At 44.3% G+C, this 12,536-nt stretch overlaps 1 long non-coding RNA gene across 1 annotated transcript; it reads left to right on the forward strand.

Annotated features, from left to right (window-relative positions):
• Positions 1-1,110: 1,110 nt before the first annotated feature.
• On the forward strand, positions 1,111-8,166 carry Gm52493. The gene is made up of 3 exons (XR_003955165.1): positions 1,111-1,379; positions 5,916-6,500; positions 6,884-8,166. It is a non-coding gene; the product is annotated as a predicted gene, 52493 (long non-coding RNA).
• The last annotated feature ends 4,370 nt before the right edge of the window (positions 8,167-12,536 follow it).

Here is a 12,536-nt window from a genome sequence, read left to right on the forward strand (position 1 = left end):
ATTCCATTTAGATGTATTGTACTAAGTGAAACTTGTTAAATAAATCTTCCTTTTAAAAACTGGAAAAAAAAAATCCAGGGCACTGGGATTTTTGGTGGACTGTTGTAGTCACCCACCACTTACATGCCTGCGGGCAATACAAACTCTAACCCTCCCTCTTCTTTGCCTCCTGCCTGTCTTGCTTTGCTTTGCTTTGCTTTGCTTTGCTTTGCTTTGCTTTGCTTTGCTTTGCTTTGCTTTGCTTTGCTTTGCTTTGCTTTGCTTTGCTTTGCTTTGCTTTGCTTTACTGGTTTGTTTTGTTTTGTTTTGTTTTTTGGTTTTTTGGTTTTTTGGTTTGTTTGTTTTTTTTTCCGAGACAGAGTTTCTCTGTGTAGCCTTGGCTGTCCTGGAACTCACTCTGTAGACCAGGCTGGCCTCGAACTCAGAGATCTGCCTGCCTCTGCCTCCCCAGTGCTGGGATTAAAGGCGTGCACCACCATGCGAGGCTGTTTTGTTTTGTTTTCTTTTGTTTTGTTTTGTTTTCTTTTGTTTTGTTTGAGACAGGTCCTACTGCCTAGGCTGGCCTCAACCTTACTAAGTGGCTGGAGAGGACCTTAAACTACGACTCCTGCCTCTGTCTCTAGAATTATAGGCATGTCCACCACACCCGAACTCACTGGCAGCCCCACTACCACCAAAAAAACATCACTTTTTATAAAGAAGAGGAGGACTAGAGAGGTGGCCTGACGTTTAAGAGCACTGTCTTTCCTTTCAAAGACCAGAGTTCAATTCCCAGCACCAACATGGCAGCTCACAATAACTCCAGATCCAGGGGATCTGATGCCCTCTTGGGGCCTCTGCAGACACCAGGCATGCACAGACATGTGTGCAGGCAAAACACCTATACACATAAATAATAAAATAAATATATAATTTTTTAAATAATTAAAAAAAGGACAAGTCCAACTTGATAAAATAACAATTCTAGCAAGAATAACCTTATCCCAAATGAGGCCAGATGTCAGGTTCTTCATTTCTCCTTTGCAGCCTTTGAGCCAAACACTTTAATGAATGAGTTAAGAGGCCCCGTGCTGTTCCCACACAGCAGCCCCTAAGTAGCCTTCTCCCCTTCCTTCTCAGAAGCCACAGTGTGCAGAGCTCCAAGGCTCTCGTCAGTTGTCTGCTCCCCAGCTCACAAAGGGAAGGTTCCATCTCTGCAGCCCTCGATTGCGGAATTAATTCACTAACACACCACCATGACAGCATGAATAAAACATACCCGCCGGTAACAAAGACGAAGTGAAATGTTTTCAGCGAGAAACGGCAGCAGTGTGGGAGGAAGCAGGAAATAAATCAGGTGCACAAACCCACAGGCCACACAGAGGTGGCCACATGGGGAGGTGAGTTCTCTTCCCTGGGACGGAAGCTGTGCTTTCTGCATATGAGGGGTTAACTGCACACAGGATGACATAAACCATCTCTACACAGGGCACCACTGCTGCAAAGATGTCTGCTGTCTCTAGAGCCCCATGCTTTGGAAACGCATGGGTTTTTTTTTGTTGTTGTTGTTTTTGGTTTTTGTTTTAGTATGTCTTGGTTTTTTTTTTTTTTTTTGCTGTTTTTCTGAGTGTCTCCCATTACAATTTCTATTCTGCATCCACAGTTTGTCTTTCTTACTTAGAAGCCAGCAACTGGGTGAAATCTTCCTTAGTGATGTGGCTTTTGTACACAATACAGTCTTACAAAGTTGCTGAGTTAAAGCCATATGCAGGGTTCTCTCACCATTCTGCAGGCATGGGTAGGGCTAGGTCCTTCTGAGGGTTCAGAGGGATAGGGTTTGCCTCTGTACTTCTCAGCCTGTGGACGGCATCATTTCAGAGCCTCTGCCTTCACTGAAAGAATACCAGCCACTGCTGGGCGTGGTGGCGCATGCCTTTAATCCCAGCACTCAGGAGGCAGAGGCAGGTGAATTTCTGAGTTTGAGGCCAGCCTGGTCTACAGAGTGAGTTCCAGGACAGCCAGGACTACACAGACAAACTCTGTCCCGAAAAACCAAAAAAAGAAAAAAAAAAAAAGTACCAGCCACTGTATTTGAGATTCACCCTAGATGAAGACGGTCTCCACGAGTTGTATCTGCAAAGAGTCTATTGAAAAGTCCCATTCTGAGGCCACCAAGTACATGAATGTTGAAAGACACTTTCTTCTTCTTCTTCTTCTTCTTCTTCTTCTTCTTCTTCTTCTTCTTCTTCTTCTTCTTCTTCTTCTTCTTCTTCTTCTTCTTTTAATACTTATTTAATATATATGAGTACACTGTAACTGTCTTCAGACACACCAGAAGAGGGCATTGGATCTCATTACAGATGGTTGTGAGCCACCATGTGCCGCTGGGAATTGAAATCAGGGCCTCTGGAAGAGCAGTCAGTGCTCTTAATTGCTGAGCCATCTCTCCAGCACCATGGAAGGCACTTTCTAACCCAGAAATAGAATCCATGTGTGTCATTTCTTCTTTCTGTGATCTCATTACAACACCTGCATTTGCAACTACCTGTGTGCTGTCTGTCTGCTGTGGTGCAATTCCTGAACATCCCTGCCTTATACCCCAAAGGTATCTTAAGCCCAGGAGAGAAAAACAATCCCATCCCATCTTCACTGTGTGTGAGTGACAGGCACCGATCTTCCTCATAGACACTGCTGAGTGGTAAACACAGTGCTGTTTTGTCATTTAAACATTTATTTATTTATATTATTTATATGTATGAGTACATCATAGCTGTCTTCAGACACACCAGAAGAGGACATCAAATCCCACTTCAGATGGTTGTGAGCCACCATGTGGTTGCTGGGAATTGAACTCAGGACCTTTGGAAGAGCAGTCAGTGCTCTTAACCTCTGAGCCATTTCTCCAGTACCCTGTTTAGCCATAGCCACAGCCACAGCTGGGCTGGTGCTCAGCAGTAGCGTGCTGTGTTAGCTAGATTCAGTCCCCTACTGGGCATAAGATGCCTTAAATTCTTGTTTCTTCCGTCCTTCACCCTGCCCAAAGAATTGAAGCTCTGATTTCCTTATAAGGATTCTTGGACTACGCACAGAAATAGGAATTCTTTGGCATTCTTGATAAGAATGTGTCACAAGCCAGGCGTGGTGGCGCATGCCTTTGCTCCCAGCACTTGGGAGGCAGAGGCAAGCAGATTTCTGAGTTCGAGGCCAGTCTGGTCTACAAAGTGAGTTCCAGGACAGCCAGGGCTACACAGAGAAACCCTGTCTTGAAAAAAAAAAAAAAGAAGAAGAAGAAGAAGAAGGAGAAGGAAAAGGAGGAGAAGGAAGAGGAGGAGGAGGAAGAGGAGGAGGAGGAGGAGGAGGAGGAGGAGGAGGAGGAGAAGAAGAAGAAGAAGAAGAAGAAGAAGAAGAAGAAGAAGAAGAAGAAGAAGAAGAAGAAGAAGAAGAAGAAGAAGAAGAAGAAGAAGAAGAAGGTGTCACAAAGGTCATTTCAACAACATAAGGCAACCATACAGGTGTTATAGGCAAGGCAGCCCCTGTCCGGGCTGAAACAGCAGGGCGGGAGTTCATAGGCACTGACACCAGCCCCTGTGGGCCCGTGACTAACTTTCATTGTGAAGCTGGGTGAGATTTCTAACCTTCAGGGGACACTTGACATGTGCAACAGCAGCAGTGTCATCATCGACTAGAGAGCAGGTGTGGCCTCTAGTCAGACATGGCCAGAGAGATTGCTAAATAAACATTCTACTTGGTACAGAAAAACATCTTCCTTATCATAGGAATATCTGGCTGTACATACCACAACTGTTTGCAAAACTGTCCTGGATAACTACATTTGATTTTCCTGCCTCACCTTGAGATGTTTCTGCTTGGCTGGAATATGGAGCTCAGACTCATCCAAAAAATAAAATAAAATAAAATAAATATATATATATATATATTAATATATATATTTATATATGTGTGTGTAGTCCACTTTTTATTATTTTCCCATCTTATGAACTCTTTGCATTTTTCATGTTTGTTTTTCTATTTATTTATTTATTTATTTATTTATTTATTTATTATATGTAAATACACTGTAGCTTTCTTCAGACACTCCAGAAGAAGGAGTCAGACCTCGTTACAGATGGTTGTGAGCCACCATGTGGTTGTTGGGATTCGAACTCAGGACCTTTGGAAGAGCAGTCGGTGCTCTTACTCACTAAGCCATCTCACCAGCCCATGTTTGTTTTTCTTAATCCCTCCCTGTGGCAGTTGGAATAAGAAACCTCTTCCACGGTTCTGGGTCTATAAAGACTGGGTCCACAGTTAGTGGCACTGCCTGGGGAGCTTTTAGGAGGTACATTCTTTTTTTTGTTGTTGTTGTTTTTTTTTTTTTTTGGTTTTGTTTTTCAAGACAGGGTTTCTCTGTATAGCCCTGGCTGTCCTGGAACTCACTTTGTAGACCAGGCTGTCCTTGAACTCAGAAATTCGCCTGCCTCTGCCTCCCAAGTGCTGGGATTAAAGGTGTGCGCCACCACGAGGAGATACATTCTCGCTGGAGAAAGTATGTCAATGGGAAAAGGCTTTGAGGTTAAAAGTCTTGTGCCATGGCTAGTTTACCACTCTCTGCTTCCCGACTGGGCTTGAGAATGTGAGCTCACAGCTTCCCACCCCTGCCGCTGTGCCTGCCAGTCATGGTAGACTTCCATCCTTCAGAAATCATATGCCCATATAAACCTTGTCTTCAATAAGTTGCTTCGTTGTCACCCTTCATGAAATATTATTATCACAAATATGTTCGCTTATATTCTGTACAAACGTCTCTAGAATCAGCTAATCTTGCGTGTAAAATGACAGAGAGCTTCTGGGAGAACACTTCCGGGGACTAGGGGTGTGGCTCAGAGTTAGAGTATTTGATTAGCACGCAGGAGGCCTTGGGTTTAACACCAGCAAGGAAAAAATGGTGGTATGAGGCTGACGCGGAGGTGCTTGCCTGTAATCTTGGCTGCTAAGGAGGCTGACCCAGCCTGGGCACCATAGTGAGACTTTTTCTCTTTCTCTTTAAAAAATGGTATAAAAGGGGCAACTGGGGAGAGGTGTTTGTCAGGGGAAGGGATAGAAGTGTACAGGAGAAGAGACAGTCAACACTATGGATGTTTGAAAAGGGCATATAGAAACATAGTGTTCTTTTAAAGCCACATATATGTGGTGTGTGTGTGTGTGTGTGTGTATGTATGTGTGTGTGTATGTGTGTGTGGTGTGAGTGTATGTGTGTGTGTATGTGTGTGTGTGTGTATCTGTGTGTGTGCATGTGTGTGTGTATGTGTGTGTGGGTATATGTGTGTGTGTGTGTGTGTGTGTGTGTGTGTGTGTGTGTGTGTGTGTGTGTTCAGTAAGAGTTACCTTACACCTGAAACCATAGGTTGTTAAACTGGCCCTGGGCCAGGTGTTCTTAAACCATTACTCAGGTGTGTCCCTGGGCCCCTCCCCCACCCCCAAACAAAATAGGCTCTGGCTCTTGGTTTTAATGGTAAAACTCAATGACTGAGGACTTCACATGCTTTTGTCACAAGTCATGGAGGAATCTAGCGATTCAGAGCAAGACGCTCCCTTGCTTCTAGAGAGATCTTCTAGCTCCAGAGAGTGCTATACGGCCTTTACGTAGGAGAGGGATCTACGGTCCCGCCCAGCTGAGAATTCTCTGTGCTGCAATAAAGACTGCCTGGCAATGTGTAGCCATGATGCAATGGTGGTGTAAATGTTATGGGGATAACCAGTCACTCTCTAGCTGCCTCTAAGGCCTGATATCTAGGAAGGAATGTGTTTGTACTGTAAATCGGGCCAAGAACCCCTGGCTGGGGAGATAATAGGACCCAGGGGTAAAACACCTACTAGTATTTTGCTAAACGGACATATTATCAAACTCCCCTCTAAATTCCTCTCTCTCTACCCAGGATTACTGCAGCTCTCAGAACTCATCAGAGAAGATTCTTTGTGCAGTGGACAACACCTAAGGCAGACTCAACTAAAGTACAATAAGTGTCACTGGAACTCTCAACCGGAAATGGGACATCTACATCACGCCCCCTCCCCTTGAGGCTCACAGACCTTCGTAGAAGAGGGCATGGAAAGACTGTAAGAGATAGAGTTTGAGGGCTGGAGAGATGGCTCAGCGGTTAAGAGCACTGACTGCTCTTCCAGAGGTCCTGAATTCAATTGCCAGCAACCACAACCACATGGTGGTTCACAACCATCTGTAATGGGATCCAATGCCCTCTTCTGGTGTGTCTGAAGACAGCTACAGTGTACTTACATACATAAAATAAATTGAGATTTTTTTTTATTGATTGAGAAGGGCCAGAGTAAAACAGCGTCTTCAAGACATAACAGGACAGGACTGCTGCACTCATGAAGTCATCATATCTGTGGCTGCCTGCACAAGACCTACACAACAAGATCAAGCCAGTCACCATTCCAGGATGGAGGGACAAGAGACTGGAGCTCCCACCACAGCTAAGGAGTCACTGACAGTTGAGAGGGTTAGTCAGTTTTCTTTAGGGGTGTGGGCCCTGGTAGGTCAACCAGCCTCCAGTGGATGATATCACATGCATGAGTGTGTGAGCACCACAGACTAGACTTTGTGGGCTATGTTTTTAAAGGGACATGAAGTTTGAAGGGGGTGTAAGGTGTACCTGGGAAGAATTGGGGAGAGGCATACAGAGTAAATACAATCGAGATACATTGTATGGGTGTGTGAAGTTATCTGAAAAGAATAAAGATACAATAATTTTAAAAATAGTAACATTCAAAATGTCACAAATTATATTTAACATAAAATTTACTAGCTAAGGCTATTTAAGTGTGCACTCCAGTGACATCAGGGACATTTGTTTTTTTGTTTTTTTTTTTTTAATTCTTACAGCCACCCAGCTCCAGAAATGTTTTCATCTTATATAAGTGATACCCTGCACTCATGAAGTGACAGTTTCCAGTTCCCTCTGCCAGGCCATGGCAACCACCCACAATTCTGCCTTCTGTCTTTGTGAATCTGAGAGTTCCAGTCATCTCTGAGCATCTGTCTTTTGGAGATTGCAGAGCTTTGAGTCCACCCAGACAGGTAGTGTCCAACAAAGCAGTTCACCTCGTGGTATCCATCTAAGAGAAAGAGAGTACCACACTGCACGCCTTCTCCTCTCTCTCTCTCTCTCCTGCCCCATCTAAGTCTCACCCTGGCCTATTGGGGCGGGTCCTGTGTCCCAGAAGTGTCCCCCATCAAATGGCTAAACTAGAATAACCATTGGAGGTCCCTCACACGTGTCATCCCAGCACTCAGGAAGCAGAGGCAGGTGGATCTCTGTAAATCCAAAGCCAGCCTGGTCTACACAGCCAGTTCTGGGCCAGCCAGGGCTACTGTTAGGACCTTGTTGCAAAAACAAACAAAACCAGAAGAAAATCAATGAGTTGGATCCAGGAGAGCATTGCCATTTTGATTATATAAATGGTATCCTCTTAATCTGGTTATCTTTAAAGCTGAGCACTTGCAAGTGAACTTGACCTCTGTACTAAGATCTGGAAGGGCTGTGCCCAGCAAACCTGAAGAGGCAGCACTGCAAAGGAGCCTCTGCTGAGAAGACTGAAGCTTCACGGCCTGGTACTGTGGGGACTGGATCTTAAAATAGTCCTTCACTCAAGGTGCACTAGGACTGGAGAGAGATAGCCCCTAGCCAGGGGTGTCTCGTACTGGAAAAAGTCGTGGCAGGCATGGCAAGGCAAAAACTGGATGCGTAGAACACCCTCTCTATATATATATTCTTCTCCAGGAGCAGCTGTCAAAACAATTTAGGGGCAAGATTGACAGCTCATTAGAATCCCCTCAGCCGAGTGGAATTCAGACTACTTTCCAGCAGACAGAGCGAAAGAGAGGAAGCAGCCGCCCTGGGCCAGGAGGCTCAAGCTTCCAGACGTAGTTAACATTAACATAGGCATGACGATGGACGGGGTCAGTGTTCACAGTGGGCTTGTCATCACAAGTCACAGATCCTCAACTGCTTCTTATAATTGACTGTGATGAAATATTACAATTGTCCTCACAGGAGGACAAACAAACATTTTCGCAGCAAAGTTGTCTTTTGTGTGAGATTTACAAATAGTGCTTAAATGTAAAATGGATTCCTGCGTATGCTCATAAAAGATTTATTTTAGCCTTTGAAAGCTTTGGGGGTTTTTGTTTGTTTGTTTTTGAGTGTTTGGGTTTGGGCATTTGTTCAACCTGGTGATGTCCAATGTCCCTGGGTCTGCTTTATATTATATCTGTAATATATATATATATATATGTATATATATGTGTGTGTGTGTGTGTGTGTGTGTGTGTGTGTGTGTGTGTGTGTGTGTGTATGGTTAAGCTAAGCATCTAAAGCCCCTGCCTACTCCTAAAAAGGTTTCCGTCTACTCTGTTGCTTTTATTCACATTTCTCCAGAGCAATTTCACAACTGAATACTAAAACCAGCCATAATTGATGAGAGGTATTTTGAAACACAAATAGTTTATCTCTTAGGTTATGAGAAATGCTCTAAAAATAAATAAATAAATATTGTGGGCTGGAGAGATGGGTCAGCAGGTAAGAACCTGTCAAAAGATCAACTCATTTATGTTTGGGTTTCTGCAACAGCATCCTAACAGTAGTGCTGTCTAGCCCAGAGCTGGCTGTGTAGACCAGGCTAGCTTCAAACTCATAGAGATCCACCTGCCTCTGCTTCTTACATGCTGGGATGACAGAAGGGTTCACAGCCTTCTGTAACTACTGCTCCAAGAGACCTGACACTTTCCTGTGGCCTCTGTAGGCACTGTGTTCAATATATATACACACACATACACACACACACACACACACACACACACACACACATATATACATACACATATACACATTCAGGAAAACACTCATTAACATAAAATAAAAAATATTTTCTAGAATAATAAATGTTATAACCAGGCAGTAAACACCCTGCAATCCCAGCACTCTGGAAACAGAGGCAGGAGGATCATAAATTGGAGGCCAGCTGGGCCACATAACAAATCTCTATCTTAAAAAAGAAACAAAAACAAAAACCCAGGAGCCCCCAAAACAAGCAGACAGCAAACAAAATCTAAAGCTCCCCAAATTATAAACATTCTTTTATGAAACTGCACATTTTTCGCACTAACAGCTATTTAAGTCGAAATTATGTAGTCTTCTGCTACACACAACATACAAAACCAACGAGAGAGCACAACTGTATAACTGAGACTTACTCTCTTACATCATATGGAATCTGGATATTTGCAGTTAAATGGTTTTTTTAAGTGACAGACCCAAAGCTCAATAACATATAAAATATAGAATATTCAAGGTGTGCATATAGAATAGATTATATACATTACATGATACAGGCATATATAAAACATAGTCTGAGATAGGTCAATATACTTAACAAGAAATGTATGTGTTATATAAAAGTCACTATTCTGACCAGGTGTGGTATTGGTGAACACCTATAAAATCCCGGAGCATAACCCGGGAGGTTAAGGCAGGAGGAATGTTACAAATACAAGAGCAGTCTAGGCTACATAGTGAGTGATTTGTCCTTCAAAAATGTAGGTAGCAGGGACTGAACCTAGGTCATCGGGCACAGCACAGACCCCTTTAAAAACTGAGCCATCTTGCTGGTCTCTCTTTACTGAGCTGTTTATTAGATGAACATGCCAGAATTATGTAGTAAAAAAAGAATATTTTGTGTCACTAAATCAACTAGGTGGCAACTTGAAGTTCATCCTGTCCAGATTCATTGGCTCATTATTCCGCACAGATTTGCTGAGCACCGAGCAGTGGATGGGAAGATTGGATGTGAGCCTACAGACCTGGAGGGGGAGGGGAGCTTACCTGACTAGAATTTACAATTTGCATTTGAAGCCAAAGTAGGTCTCACCTGGAGGTCAAGGCTTTCTGGAGCCATTAACCTTGACTTTCAGAAACCGGGGAGCGACAAAGACAATACTTGTACAAGTCCCAGAGAAAATCCTACTGTCCTTGGGTAGGCAGGAACTTTCCAGTGTGATAAGCTTGAGGCAAAAAGGGACTTGGTCCTTATCAAATTAAAGACCCAGCAACAGATAACACCACCCAGAAAGTACGAGGCTATGCAATGACAGAACTATTTATAAACTGTGTCTCTCTGGGGCAAGAGAGATGGCTTAGCGGTTAGGAGCTCTAGCTGCTCTTCCAGAGGATCCAGGCTCAATTAGCAGCACCCACATAGCAGTTCACAACCATCCAAAACTACAGTTTCAGAGGATCCTTTGCCCTCTTCTAACCTCCCTGGGTACCAGGCATACATGTGGTGCATGCACATGCATTCAGGCAAAATGCTCGTATGCATAAAATAAATCAATCTAAAAAGAAAAAAAAATTAAAACTATGTCTCATATCCAGATTATGTGAAGAACTTTCACAGCTCAACAATACAAGAAAAATAGCCTGTTTTAATTTTAATTTTGTATATATTTATTTTATGTTTTTGAGTGTTTTGCCTGCAGTGTGTATATATATGCCACATGCATACCTGAGAGCCATGGGGGTCAAAAGATCCCCCGTAGTCAAAGATATAGAAGGTTGTGAGTCACCACGTGGATGCTGGGAATTGAAACCAGGTACTCTGGGAAAGCAGCAAATGTTAACGTCTGTGCCTCTCTCCAACCCCCTGGTTTGGTTTGGTTTGGTTGTTTGGTTTTATTTTGAGGGAAAAACACTTCCTCCAAGAAGACATACAAATAGCCAGTAAGCATATACATATATACATAAATATGAAGCATCACTTGGTTTTAGGAAAATGCAAATCAAAACCATAATGATATACCACTTCACACCCACCCAGGATAGGCAACAATGACAAATGCTGGCCACCCCTTGCAATGACAGAAATGCTCACACACTACTGGCAGGGATGTGAAGTCGAGCAGCAGCTTGGAAAACTGCTCAGCATGTCCTGGAAGAGTTATGCATAGCCACCCATGGCCCAGCGCTCCATGCCTGGATGCACAAGCATATTGAGAACACACATCTGTACAGACATCCACACCCAAACATCCAAGGCACCATCGTGTATAAGAGCCCCAAATGCAAATACCTCCCCCATGCTGTGTTCATACAAATGGGGTACCATTCTGTCATAAAACAGGTTAAACATCCACACTAGCATTATCGAGAATGAGGTTTGAAGACACTGTCCTAGGTAAAGAGAAGCCAGGAGCCAAAGGCCCTAGACTGTGTGACTTTGACTTTGTCTATGAGACATTGGGAATCAGCCAAACAGAGCTATAGAAGCAAAAAGGAGATGGGTGGCTGCCTTGGCTGGGGGCATGGAACGGCCACATCTGTTGATGCAGGTTTTCTTGGGGTGGATACAAATGTTCTCCGCTTTGGCAATGGCTGTTGAGACTTTGTGGATAAGCAGGATATCACTGAACTGGGCATATGGAAGGAGTAGATTTGTGGTATGTGGATTATACCTTAGTTTTAAAAAAGAGCAAAGATGCCAGGCATGGTGGCACATGCCTTTAATCCCAGCACTTGGGAGGCAGAGGTAGGCAGATTTCTGAGTTTGAGGCCAGCCTGGTCTACAGAGTGAGTTCCAGGACAGCCAGGACTACACAGAGAAACCCTGTCTTGAACCCCCCCCCCCAAAATATCTCTGGAGCGCATAGATTTTAGCCTCAGCCTATATACAGAGAGGTGTGCACGCCTACACACACACACACACACACACACACACACACACACACACACACACAAACACACACATACAAGGAAGTAAAAAATAAACGAGGGGGGGTGTAACTCAGTGATGGGGAACTTGTCTAGCCTGTACAGGGCTAGGAGTCATCCATAGAAAAAGGCAAGAAAGAAAGGAAGAGGGAAAAGTGAGGGAGGGGGTAAGAAAGGGAAAAGAAGACAGAAGGTGGGAAGGAGGAAGAGCGGCAATACTGGAGGGGGTTCCACAAATGAACTAAACTGCAGCAGTAAAGGTAGGCATCCTCTGGGGACGCCACAAGGCCCAGCTGAGGGACTATTCACCAGTCTAACCTAAGAAGCAGCTGGACGCCACTACAGAGAGCCAGGCTGGGGGAGAGGCCTTAGCCTTCCTGCTCCTGCTTCTTTCCCAGGGTGACCCTGTGCCACTATTGCTGCCCATCTTACTGTAACAATCCTGAGCCACTGCCTTCTATAGGTACCAGAAATCCTCACGGAGCTGCGGGGCTATAGGAATGGGCTGCCTCTGGCCCTGTCATATTTCTGCTGTGCCTGTGTCTCCTACGACTTCTCCAGGCAGAGATAAGGACGTGGGTGGTGGACCTTAGGCTTTCTGTGGGTACTGAGAGCAGCAGGTAGAGAGAACGAAACTGAGGAACTAAGAAATGTGCTTAGAAAAACCAAAAAAAGAAATGTGCTTAGAGCATCTTAAGGGAAGGGGAAGCCGGGAGCGGCACTGGGGCGAGAACACCCAGGTGATGTGGCAGGAGAGATGGCTCGGTGGTTAAG

Source organism: Mus musculus, chromosome 4 (assembly GCF_000001635.26).
Source record: "Mus musculus strain C57BL/6J chromosome 4, GRCm38.p6 C57BL/6J".
Taxonomy (NCBI): Eukaryota; Metazoa; Chordata; class Mammalia; order Rodentia; family Muridae; genus Mus; species Mus musculus.